General features: G+C 36.0%; 1 protein-coding gene across 4 annotated transcripts in view; it reads left to right on the top strand.

Annotated features, from left to right (window-relative positions):
• The first annotated feature begins 409 nt into the window (after positions 1-409).
• gng4 (G protein subunit gamma 4) overlaps positions 410-14,281 on the top strand; it is a 44,713-nt gene continuing 30,841 nt past the window's right edge. For 2 of the 4 annotated variants that reach the window (XR_012388973.1, XM_021480908.3), the window contains exon 1: positions 410-708. The gene's annotated coding sequence lies outside the window, so the exon portion shown is untranslated. Of the gene's footprint in view, positions 734-14,281 lie in introns of all 4 variants that reach the window. The other 2 variants (XM_021480909.3, XR_012388974.1) reach the window with 2 other exon arrangements.

Here is a 14,281-nt window from a genome sequence, read left to right as displayed (position 1 = left end):
GGTGTTTTGGTTTTTTCATCATGACAGTAGTAACTTTAATGAGATTTATTTTTAAACTGCAACATAAATGTGATCATATTTGAGCTTGCCATGAAACACTTTTAATATGACATTCCATTTGCATATTGCACATTATATTTAACATTTAAGCATATTAAAGTGCTTTGCTTGCTAAAAATGTACCAAAGAAATAAGAATATGTAGATTTCAATACAGTGTGAGGAGGAATCAAAGTACCACCATATCACCCTGCTATCGTGTTTAAAAGTTGCTTTAAGTTACGTCACGGCCGCTCGCTAGCGTCATATTGGTGACTGGGAGACCCGGTGATGTCACATTAAGCAGGGAAACCTCACGTGCCTCCGGAGCGCCCTGGCAACTAAAAAATCTCCCTGTACGATCCTTCGGCGATACCGAATATCGGGAGTGCGCGCCGGACGCTCATCCGCGTGTCCGTCGGGGATCTTAAAGGCGCAGCGACACCTGCATCCTCTCCTGCGTCACACCGAGGTTCCCCTCACATCTTATGAACTAGAGAGAGAGAGAAGAGGAAGAGAGTGAGAACTAACCGGGGAAACACTCGACGTGTGAGCGCGTTTGGCGGAGGAGCGCGCGGACGGTGAGCTCGAGGTGTTGCGGGTTTTTCCTCGTCGCGTTCGGGTGGAGTCGAGCCACATCGCGAAGTCTAAGAGCAGTGACACACTTCAGGTGGGTGGAACGCGCTCTTCGGCAGGTACTGGCGCTAAAATGCATTCGCTTAAATCATTTTTGGAACGTTTGGCCGCCGCGTTCGGTTGGTTTGCAACATTGTATCCGTTCAGGAGAATTCCAGGCGCGCCCGCGGCTCCTTTGATGATCAGGCGGATGTAAGATGCGGGATGAGGATGATCCCGCAGGGTTTGAGGGTTTTTTGGTTTGGGATTGAGCTGAAGATGGACGCGATGGAGCCTCTTGGCCGTTTGATTTCATCTGTCTTTAATTGTGAACGCGAGGGTGATGAGCGTTTAGAGCTCTGTGAGAATCCATTGAAATTAATGAATGGATGCATGGATGGATGGATGAATAATAATCACGACCCTCACGCGTTTTTCTGCTGATCTTCGATTTCGAGCACATGCCGACTTCAAATAAGAGCCTGAAATACGACGCTGCTTCTTTCTATAACGCCTGCATGTCGGTGTATTGCGCTTCTCCAGCGTCGTGGCTGTCTCTTTGGCCTTTATTCAGCTCTGCTGTGGCATTATAAATGTGCACATGAGCTTCATATAACCCTCGCGTTGTGTTGAGATTGTTGTGTAATGATTTGTACGTATAAATAATTCACAATTAACCTCTATTATTCTTAGCTGCTCCTCTGACCCGTTTTGACAGGAATTGCTGGAGCTGTTATGTCACTGTGGTGTTGGTGTGGATGAGAAATGAGGAGCATCTGTAGTTCTGCTTAATGTGTGTATATACGAAAAAGGAACTTGTGCTTATCTATTTGATTAAGAATGTAGTAAAACAGTATTATTAGGATAAGGAATAGCTGTCTTCGTTGAATTTGAATAGATTTAAACATAAATGACAGCTGTGATGTGAAGCTGTCACATGATCCTTCAGAAATCATTATGATTTGATGATCAAGAAACATTTCGCTTTTGATAGGAGTTCCTGAAGAAAACTATATGTGATAACAGGCTTAATAATGAGACATTTAACATGATGTAGGGAAGAGTGGGGCACAAAGTTTTTGGTTTTGGCCAAGTAATGAATAAAGTAATGGAGTAAGACAAACCGTTTGATTTTTACCAACAACACACAAGCCTCTCCTACAAATGAGCGCTGGTTGTATGATCGCCGGATCTATGGTTTCTGTGCAGTGTTGCTAAAAATGCCAGGAGGATAAATGTTACTATTTGCCCCACATGCGGGCAGGGCCGGCCGTGTACATTTGGGGGCCCTAAGCAGAGTAATATTGGGGCTCTACCTTGCTCTAAATAGTGAAGTTTTGCTATTGCAATCCGCCCACAATGATTATATTGCATATTAAATACAATTAATGAAACAGAAAAGCCTGTTTTTTTCTACTTAATAACTGTCTGAATGATTAGACCAGCATTGTTTCTGTCAACTAACAGCTTCAAGAATGAAGAATTAAACTTAATATTTAGTAAAAGGGACCAGTGATTCCTACTTTGCATCCTTCTGATATGTTTAAAACATATTCTATTAATTTAGAAAACAGGTTGAAGATTTTATAGCTAATGGTTGAGTTTTTTTATTATTAATTCCGAAAGCAAAAACCCTGCATTGAAACAAAACTAAACAATAATTAGCCGAAAGTGAATATGCGCTACTTAGAAATAAAATATACTTTCTGAACTCATTTAAAACTAAAATGCAACAACAAAACAATTAACATTAATTCAAAAATTGACCCATAATTAATAAAATCAATAAGCAAATTATATAAAGTAAATACTCTGTTAAAATAGTTAGGTTAATAGTACCCCAAAATATAACCCAACTATAGGTTATTATGGCACCTACCCAACTTTGGGTTATTTTATCCCAATGCATTGGGTTATTTTGATTAAATGTATTTTTTCCATTCTGGTATTACTTTTACTATTACTACTATTTCATAATTATGGCTGTGTAAATATGTAAATGTCTCCGCTGGGTCCTGAAGGTGAGAATCCGGCCAGATATCCCATATGTGTATCATTTCCAAAAAACAAAGCGCAGAGATGAACACAGGAGGTCGAGAAAACATTTTATCCATTTAATATAAATCGTCTATGAAGTGTGAAGTGTGTCTTAATCAATAATTAAGAGTGCTGGTGAAATGGATATAAAAAACGCGACACTGAGAGGTCATTTGATTAAAAAAAGAACAACAATATTGTGTTGGAGCTTAAATAAACTTTATAGCACAAATACAACATTACAGACGCATATTAATACCGCTGTTCTGTGTCAGTTAAATCAGTTGTTTGTTGACATTCTAAATTATAACCAAACTGGTTGAGTTATTATATAAATAACCTAATAAAAAATAACCCAACAAAGCATCAATATTTAACCAAACTGGTTGAGTTATTAATAAATAACCTAATACAGAATAAAAATAACCAAACAAAGCATCAATATTTAACCCAACTGGTTGAGTTATTATATAAATAACCCTATAAAGGTTAAAAATAACCCAACAAAGCATCAATATTTAACCCAACTGGTTGAGTTATTAATAAATAACCTAATACAGAATAAAAATAACCAAACAAAGCATTAATATTTAACCCAACTGGTTGAGTTATTATATAAATAACCCTATAAAGGTTAAAAATAACCCAACAAAGCATCAATATTTAACCCAACTGGTTGAGTTATTAATAAATAACCCTATAAAGGTTAAAAATAACCCAACAAAGCATCAATATTTAACCCAACTGGTTGAGTTATTAATAAATAACCTAATACAGAATAAAAATAACCAAACAAAGCATCAATATTTAACCCAACTGGTTGAGTTATTAAATAAATAACCCTATAAAGGTTAAAAATAACCCAACAAAGCATCAATATTTAACCCAACTGGTTGAGTTATTAATAAATAACCTAATACAGAATAAAAATAACCAAACAAAGCATTAATATTTAACCCAACTGGTTGAGTTATTATATAAATAACCCTATAAAGGTTAAAAATAACCCAACAAAGCATCAATATTTAACCCAACTGGTTGAGTTATTAATAAATAACCCTATAAAGGTTAAAAATAACCCAACAAAGCATCAATATTTAACCCAACTGGTTGAGTTATTAATAAATAACCTAATACAGAATAAAAATAACCAAACAAAGCATCAATATTTAACCCAACTGGTTGAGTTATTAAATAAATAACCCTATAAAGGTTAAAAATAACCCAACAAAGCATCAATATTTAACCCAACTGGTTGAGTTATTAATAAATAACCTAATACAGAATAAAAATAACCAAACAAAGCATTAATATTTAACCCAACTGGTTGAGTTATTATATAAATAACCCTATAAAGGTTAAAAATAACCCAACAAAGCATCAATATTTAACCCAACTGGTTGAGTTATTAATAAATAACCCTATAAAGGTTAAAAATAACCCAACAAAGCATCAATATTTAACCCAACTGGTTGAGTTATTAATAAATAACCTAATACAGAATAAAAATAACCAAACAAAGCATCAATATTTAACCCAACTGGTTGAGTTATTAAATAAATAACCCTATAAAGGTTAAAAATAACCCAACAAAGCATCAATATTTAACCCAACTGGTTGAGTTATTAATAAATAACCTAATACAGAATAAAAATAACCAAACAAAGCATTAATATTTAACCCAACTGGTTGAGTTATTATATAAATAACCCTATAAAGGTTAAAAATAACCCAACAAAGCATCAATATTTAACCCAACTGGTTGAGTTATTAATAAATAACCCTATAAAGGTTAAAAATAACCCAACAAAGCATCAATATTTAACCCAACTGGTTGAGTTATTAATAAATAACCTAATACAGAATAAAAATAACCAAACAAAGCATCAATATTTAACCCAACTGGTTGAGTTATTATATAAATAACCCTATAAAGGTTAAAAATAACCCAACAAAGCATCAATATTTAACCCAACTGGTTGAGTTATTAATAAATAACCCTATAAAGGTTAAAAATAACCCAACAAAGCATCAATATTTAACCCAACTGGTTGAGTTATTAATAAATAACCTAATACAGAATAAAAATAACCAAACAAAGCATCAATATTTAACCCAACTGGTTGAGTTATTATATAAATAACCCTATAAAGGTTAAAAATAACCCAACAAAGCATCACTATTTAACCCAACTGGTTGAGTTATTAATAAATAACCTAATACAGAATAAAAATAACCAAACAACGCATCAATATTTAACCCAACTGGTTGAGTTATTAATAAATAACCCGATAAAGGTTTAAAATAACCCAACAAAGCACCAAATATGTTTAGCTCAACCATTGGGTTAAATAAATAACCAAAGTTTTTTAGAGTGTATAAAAACTATTAAAATAAATAACATATAAGAAAAAGGGAAGCAACAAATACTGGGTTAATGTTGATACCCAAACACAATATTATTCCCTTCAGTCTCCTTCCCTGTTCCTTACATTTGAGATGCAGGATCCAGAGCTCATATTACTATGAATAATTCAATTAGGACATCACTTTTATAAACATCTCTAGGAAAAATCTTACCCGTCTGCAAAATATGTCAGTGAAAGGGTATGTTACAGGGTAGGCAATGAAGCAAAGGCCATGGATGTGTTTGTGCCAGGGCTCGCCTTCTTGTGTAGACCAGTCGGTCTTTCTGGTTACCTTGGAAGAACAAACTTGAACCGCGAGAACACAAAACGCATAAGAGAAAGGAGATGCTGCAAGCTTCCTGTTGATCACATGACCTTCACATGAAAACATTTTCAACTTTAATAAAATTGTAATTTTTTTTCTTTTTAGTGAAAATGTATAAATATTTCATCACTAAAGCACTGTCAATAAAAGTAATTTGTAAAATGCAAATAAAAACGATTTCAGCAAGAAAACAGCTCGTACCACTAGTGCGTTGTGGGGGCCCCTTAGTGGCGGCGGGGCCCTAAGCAGCCGCTTAGTTCGCTTATTGAACTTATTCCTTAATGCGAAAGTGTGCTCATTTTTGCGATGGTTTAGTCCATAGTCCTTCCTATTCAGCTGCCTATGGGGGAAATAACTAGGTGTAAACAACTACAGAGTACAGAGTACTTGCTCTACAAACATGTGTTTGCATGACTATACAGACAAGCTAGAATAATATAAGAAGAAAATATCCGTTTGCAACATCAAGCAGAAGAACAAGCTGTTTTTAACATCTAAAAATGAATGGAAGTGAATGAGACCTGGGGCCTGTTTCAGTAAGGAGGTTCAAACAACTCGGAGTTTAAACTTGAACTCTAAGTTGATTTACCGAGAGATTAAAAACTCTGAGTTTTCGGTTTCAGAACAGCTGATCTGAGCTGGGTCAATCAACTTTGAGTAGACCAACTCAGAGTTAAGCGCGCACACCGTGACTATAAAAAGGCAATATCAATGGAGCGCAGATATTATGAGTGACCATGGCAATTAAGATCTTAAAAAAAGAGATCAGCATTTCTTTCTCCAGCTGAACTTGATCAGCTCATGCTGATTAAGTTATAGCAAATATGAGTGTATATATTTAAAAAGAAGCAGCCATCAGTGAAACAGAGACAGTTAGCCTGGGAAAACAGCTGCTCAAGTTAATGCGTAATTTTTTATTTAAATTATTTAAACATTTAAGTATAATAAAATAAGTAATGTAATGTGTGACGTTTATACTTTTTTCTAAACTTTTATACACGTTTATCAGTTTTAATAGATTTAACAGTGCACTTGTGTGTCTGCCTTTTTATTGATCAAGTGATAGAGATTGATATAACATTAAGAACCTAAGCAGTGCTAAAAATAATTTTTAGACAGAATAATAATCCCATTAATCTAGTAACAGTACATGTCGAAGGTTAAACTAAATATTTATGGAAAAAAGGACAAGCCTTGTACGTGACTTTGTTCTGTGTGTGACAAAAATGTAGGCAATAGCTGTGTTTCCATCAAAAAAAGGCTTACATAAATTTGTGCAAAACTGGAATAACGCCTAAAAGATGCGAATAAAGCAGCGTTTTTATCCAACGAGTCAAAGAGAACACAATCGTCACTTCCTGATTAACTTGCGCCAAATATCAACAGTAAAAACAGAATTTACTGCGGTAGAACAAGCTGCGTCAATGATTTTTTATTTAATACTTGCGCCTCAGAAGACACAATGAACACGTGGGGGCGCTTGAAGCCAGACGCGGCCGATCTTGACACGCTCCAGACGCTCGGAGGGAATTAATAATATTCACTAATACTGAAACAGTCAAGGCATTTTAGAATGACTAAAACAACATTTAAGATGTTCTGCAGTGTGCTCAGTCAGCTGGTTTGTCCATTTACACACATTTTCATCATCATCTCTAACAAACTTTTTTTTAATGTACATACTGTAATTTGTTAAGTGCACTTCGTAGTTTATGCGCATCTTTTCTTATCAAATAAAGGTTTAACCTACTTAGTTATGCAAATGTTTTATTATGAATATTTTCAAAAGTTATGTGAATCATGACGTTTCCATCAATCGTTTTTATGGGCATCACCAAAATGAGCTCTAAAATAGATGTGTGGAAATGTAAAACTAATGCGAGAAATACGCTTCAACTTTCAAAAAGGGGAGGAGACCGACAGAAACTCAGAGTTTAGAGAATAAAACCTGCTCCGGACCAGGTTAGATTCACAGAGTAAGTTACCACAGTAACTGACTCTGAGTTAAAGTTAACTTTCTTTCAGAAACAGGCTTGACTTACCCTGATTTCTTGAGTTTAACAAACCTGCCATTTTGAAACCGAAAAACCAGAGTTTCTCTCATTTCAGGGTTAAAATACTCTGAGTTTTCACTTAACCTCCTTTCTGAAACAGGCCCCAGAAGTCTTGAGCCAAAATAATTCAAATGGCTGTGCCCGCTCGTCCGTGGACAATAAGGTGCAGGGGAATTTGTAACAGAGGGTTAATTGTAACACATGCTTAAAAAGGCAGATTTCACACAGTTACTTTAAATACAGTTTACTTAATATAGTAGTTATATTTCCTCACTACCTAACTCAATTTATTTTTTATTCTACATAGAACAGTATGTTTATTTATTCATTTATTCATTTATTGAATAAACACATTTGGATTTATTTTGATTTTTATCCATTATTATTCAATGCATTTATTTGCGTTATTCGCAATTAAAAAAAAAATATATATATATATATATATATATATATATATATATATATATATATTAAAAAATATTTTCTATTAAAAAAATATTTTATTTAAAAAGTTTTGAACATTACACTCAAAATTCAACAGTTATTTATTGGTTTAATTGGCATCCAACAGTGCGTGGCTTATTTGCATCAACCTATTACAAATAACCCCGCTGTGGTGGGTTTTTCTCAAAACTGGCTTGCAGTCACTGTGTGTGTTTTACATCTTTCAAAATTGGTCCATCTTTTAGCCTAGAATAATAATAATAATTGTTATTATTATTATTATTATTATTATTATTATTATGAATTTTATTTATAATGCGCTTTTCTTAAACTTAAAGTGCTACAAGGCAAAATACTAACTACAGTTGAAGTCAGAATTCTTCGCCCCCCTTTGAATGAAATTTTCACAGCATGTCTGAAAATATTTTTTCTTCTGAAGAAAGTCTGATTTGTTTTATTTCGGCTAGAATAAAAGCAGTTTTTCAATTTTTAAAAAACATTTTTGGTTCAAAATTATTAGTCCCTTTAGAATTATTATTTTTTTCGATAGTCTACAGAACAAACCACTGTTATACAATAACTTGCCTAATTACCCTAACCTGCCTAGTTAACCTAATTAACCTAGTTAAGCCTTTAAATGTCACTTTAAGCTGTATAGAAGTGTCTTGAAGAATATCTAGTCTAATATTATTTACTGTCATCATGACAAAGATAAAATAAATCAGTTATTAGAGATGAGTTATTAAAACTATTTTGATTAGAAATGTGTTGATAAAATCTGCTCTCCATTAAACAGAAATTAGAGAAAATAATAAACAGGGGGGCGAATAATTTTGACTTCAACTGTATACAAGGCAAGCAAAACAGCACGACAATGAAAAAATGCAATAAAACAATAAAAATATGAACCATGAGGTGGAATAAAAAGTTAACAAATTGATTATCCTAAGTTAAAAGTAATGCTAAAAAGATGAGTCTAAAGAAGTTCCTTAAAGCAGTCCAGAGAGGAAGCATTCCTAGTGCTGATGGGGAGTGCACTCCACAGCTTAGGAACACTGTATGAGAAAGCCCTCCCACCCATGGTCTTGAGTTTACAGCGTGGCTAATACAGCGTAAGTCCCGATGCAGAACGATGACTGCAGGCTGGGTTAGCGAGAGTCACCAGGTCACAAATGTAACCAGGTTGTAGCCCATGCACTGCTTTGAAGGTTAAAATCAAGGTCTTAAAGTCAATCAGTGATTTAACAGGAAGCCAGTGTAACTGTGTTAGCACAGGAGTAATATGGTGGCGTGATGATGTGTGTGTCAGAGCCCGTGCAGCAGAATTTTGTATATAATGAAATCTTCTGAGAGAACTTGTTGGTGACAAAGTGAATGTGATGTGATGAAGGCATAGATAGAAGTCAATATAAGATTTTACGTTCATACTTTCACAGGTTTTTTAAAAATAAAAAACATTGACTTTAATAAAAAATACTTTTATGCTGCAGAAATGGTTTCCTCTGTGTTTCACATCCAAATTATGCAGAACTTTTTCAATGATTGGCAGGAAGACATCTGCCAACACTGTGGCGAAAACCTTGGAAGCATGCCATGGTCAACCCTGAGCACATATCTTAAAACTCCGTATTGCATTTTACCCTGCGTTACTTTGTGCCCTGCGCTCCCCTACAGTATTTAAGTGAAGTTTATGTATAAACTAATTTCGAGAGGATCACATGCTTATGATTGCTAGCGGCTGAATCCGCATTATCCAATTCACTATACTCCAATCAGACGACTCCTAAACTACTATAAATACCCTGGGTTTCATTCCACTGCCATCTTCGTTTTGAAGAATCCCCCCTTCCACCCCTACTCCTCCTTCTTCCTAGATGAGTGACACCGTGGCCCAGTGCTTGGCACTGTTGCCTCACAGCAAGAATGTCTCTGGTTCCAGGCTTTACCAAACCAGCAGACATTTCTGTGTGGAGTTTGCACTTTCTCCCCGTGTTCACATGGGTTTCCCCCGGTTTCCTCCCACCGTCCAAAAACATGCAATTTCGGTTAATTTACTAATCCAAATCGGCACCATAGACATGCTTCTAGTATGTAGTTATCTCCAAGAGCAATCACTTAATGTCAGGGGTGTAACGATACACTCAGCTCACGATACAATGCATATCACGATATAATGTTCACGATTCGATATGTATCACGATATTTGGAATAAAAATTGTAAATTAAACTGAAATGCAAATTTTATTTTATATTTAATTTAATTACCAAGTAAACTATTTTTTATGTATTTCTTTTGTTTCAACTTGTTAAACTGAACCTTCTTTAAGAAAATAAATTAAACAGGCCTGTCTTTGGAAAATAAAACAATTTAAAAACTTCTTATAAAATATTATTGAAATTATTCAATTCAATTGAATTTAACAGTAAGAGCTTAAGGCTTTTCTTGGTCACTTGCGTGTTTTGTGTGTGCAATCTACATTTCCAGGTAATCAGCAGTTCTATAAGATAATCCTGAACTGATGTGTATCTGTCTGAGAGATTTTTATGGATGGCTGTCTTCATGTTGGGCATGATGAGTGACAGGGTGGCCGTCTTTTCATCACACAGGACAGTCGTGACTTTTTTCAGCAGTTTTGGCAGGTTTACTATTTCCTCGGCGTCGCTGATGTCGGCGCTATCAAGTGTATCATGTTGACGTGCATTTTTGTGTACCTCTGTACTCAAAAGACTTAATGCTCGTCGTAATCATAACTCTAAAATGCGATATGATTGTTTAAATAATGTGCACGCTTTCGGTTTCATTTCCACTGCTGTTCATTCTTCCCACGCGGCTCCTGAACGATCACTCTGTTCCACACACTGAATGTTGTTTACTACTTTATTACCTGTTAGTCACAACCTGCAGGTTCTGTTCACTGAAGCAGACGCGCGCGTGTCTATCATAGTCCGCCCTCTGTAGTAACAGCTCAAGGTCAGCTCACGTCATGTGTGATTTTGCGGCCGCCAATACATCATTATATGAAGACAGAATGATATTTTAGGGTGAATTGTACCTTATAAATACAGTATGTGACTCTTTCAACACCATTAGGAGGTATCCATGTCACTGTGCAAAGTATGTAAATCACTGTGAAGACTTTAAAACTTAGGATGTTTGACCCAGTATGCGTGTCAAAAAGCGGACGAGTTTAAAGCAATGACTGTACAACCGAAATGTTGCCAGACGTCTGATTTTGAGAGGATGGGCCATCCTCTATTTCAGCTCCACTCATCTTGGTCTGCTAACATTACTGCTGCTGCAATCTGAACTCACGTGCGACAGCAGGTGGACCGTAGCTCACATGTAAACAGCTCAACTAATACGACAAAACATGTCATATCGTAATCAAATCGTCATAACGCCACGATGCATATTGTGACATTTTTGCATCGCAATAAATCGTACAACGATAAATCGTTACACCCCTACTTAATGTTCATTGTTTACTACAGCAGGGGAGTTCTCGAGATCTACCTGAGCTTAAACTCCCCTCCCGCCTTGCAACGGGAGGGAACCCTGGCCTCGAGGATCTCATGAGCTCAGGGCTCTCTCCCGGGACAGCATGCCAAGCAAGCTTTTATAATCAATCATCAGCTCAGTGTGAACTCTTGAAACATGTTACCAGCAACATATGCTTCATGTTATTTGAGGAAAAAGAACATTTCTGAATGTGAGGAGATATGTTAAACCAGACAAGTTAACAGTGATAAATATGACAGACTGATGTAGTCTTATCAGCCTGAAACCATCAAGAACAATCAGGAAAACAGAAGCATGCATGTGAATGAGTCAAATGTTCATATTTTAGCGTCCATACTAAAATCATTACAGATATTTGGACATGAAAATCAACATAAAGAAGTGCTAAAAAGCAAAAAGATATCACAGACCATTGCCATATACAGGTTTGTGAGCATTTGAGTGTATTGGCTGCTTCATCTAAAGTCAATTGCAGAGGTGTAAAGAATACCTGAAAACCATTACTTGAGTAAAAGTATTAAAGTATCCGATTTTTAAAGAACTTTTTTACTCATACTGAATATAGGCTCAAAGAACACCAAGAAAAGTATTATTTCCTAATATAGAAATTAAATTGAACACCTCAATCTTTCAAAATGGCAGAACAAAATAGATTTTAAAAAAAAATAGAACAAAAAGTCTCAAACTCAAATGTTCAAAATGGCACAAACAGTTAGAAAAAAAAAGAAGTAATAAAAAACAGTAAAAAAAACAGAGCTGACCTTCATGTGATTCACCTCTCAGTCTAAGAGGGGGGCAATACTGTTATTTTGAGTAGTTTTTCAATTGATTAGGGTGTTTTCTCTGTAATAATATTAAACAAAGAGGAGCGGTGTTATTTTTCAACTTAGTAAACTACATATAAATTAAATGAAAAATACATCAAAAACTCACAGCTAAATGCTCCTGATGCACAATGTATAATATCAGTAAAACATTTATTCACGTTGCACAAAAAAATTAAGCTAAAACACAGTCATGTCATGTCACAGTGCTTTTTGCCATAACAGTAACTGTATTAAATTCACTTAATTCACAATAAAGTAACATTAAATAGACTCTTACTTCAATGTGCTTTCTCAAATTTGATGATAAATTCTTAAAAGCACTTATTTTCGTAGCAAACAAAGTAGACACTGCATCCTGTACGAGACATTCTGCATAACGGCAAATGAAAACATTTCTTTCAGATAAGGCCATGGATGGTCATCAGTGCCGACTTGTCACGCACAATCACAATGTAACGAGTTACTATAAGCGTCCGTCCAAATGTAGTGGAGTAAAGAGTACAAATATTCAATCAAAGTCAAGTAGTCAAGTAGAGAGTAAAAGTTGCTTATATTTTTAATACTCAGTACAAGTACAAAGTAGCCAAAAAAATACTTAAGTAAAGTAACAAAGTCCGTTTACTCAAGTACTTTACACCACTGGTCAATTAACTCTCAAATCAAATCTTTTGTAACGTCATAAACATCTTTACTGTTGATTTTGATCAAATGAATGCATTGATGGTTGAACGTTGGCACAGTGGGTCACACATTCGCCTCACAGCAAGAAGGTCGCTGGTTTGAGTCTTAGCTGGGTCAGTTGGCATTTCTGTGTGGAGTTTGCAGGTTCTCCCGTGTTGATGTGGGTTTCCTCCGGCTCATAAAAACATGCGATACAGGTGAATTGGGTAAGCTAAAATGTCCATAGTGTGTGTGTGATTGAGTGTATATGGATGTTTCCCAGTGATGGGTTGCAGCTGGAAGGGCATCCGCTGTGGTGACCCCAGATTAATAAAGGCACTAAGCTGAAAAGAAAATGAATGAAAATTATATTTATTTATTTCAGAATAACAGTATTAATTTCTGGCAACGCAGTGGCGCAGTAGGTAGCGCTGTCGCCTAACAGCAAGAAGGTCGATGGTTCGAGCCTCGGCTGGGTCTGTTGGCATTTCTGTGTGGAGTTTGCATTGGTTTCCTCCGGGTGCTCCGGTGTCGCCCACAGTCCAAACACATGAGGTACAGGGGAATTTGGTAAACTAAGGAATTGGTTTGGGTGCAGTAGGATCGGCGGGGTTATATTGGTGCCGTGACCCGGATGGAGTGAGGTTTAGGGGGCTGAGTGTAACGGAGGCCAGCTAGTAAGTGCTGTGCAGGTAAACCTCACTCCTCTGACCTCTAAAGGTGCTCTAGCAACAGACGCTAAAGGTTATGGTCTTTAGCCTCCTTGGTAGAGCAACCGACTCCCAAGCGGAAAGTCGCCAGTTCGATACCAGCTTGGAGTGTGTTGGGTGGCGTAGGACCGGGAGGGGTTACATAAGCCGGAAAAAAAATGAATGAATATCAATTTTTTTTCATTGAACATCTTACTCCACACTTTGGAAACACAGGCCTGATTTTAATGATCACAGTTACTCTGGAATAGTGCATTAATGTTATTAAATATGACCATTTTTTGATGTTTACTGTGTTTGGGCAACACTAGTATTAGGAGTGGGCGGTTTGACAATGTTTCTGTTTCATGGTATGAGTAATTGTATTTGATGGTGACAATATTGCATCATATAGTTATTTAGATAAGCAGATATTCCAGAAAGTAAACAAAAAGGATGCCCTTCCAGTCGCAACCTAGTATTGGGAAACACCCATACACTCTCACATCCACACACACACAATACGGACAATTTAGTTAATCCAGTTCACCTATAGCACATGTGTTTGGACTGTAGGAGAAACCGAAGCACCCAGAGGAAACCCACACCAACACGAGGAGAACATGCAAACTCCACACAGAAATGCCAACTGACCCAGCCTGGA

Source organism: Danio rerio, chromosome 13 (genome assembly GCF_049306965.1).
Source record: "Danio rerio strain Tuebingen ecotype United States chromosome 13, GRCz12tu, whole genome shotgun sequence".
NCBI lineage: Eukaryota > Metazoa > Chordata > Actinopteri > Cypriniformes > Danionidae > Danio > Danio rerio.
This window is presented reverse-complemented; position numbering and strand designations above follow the sequence as displayed.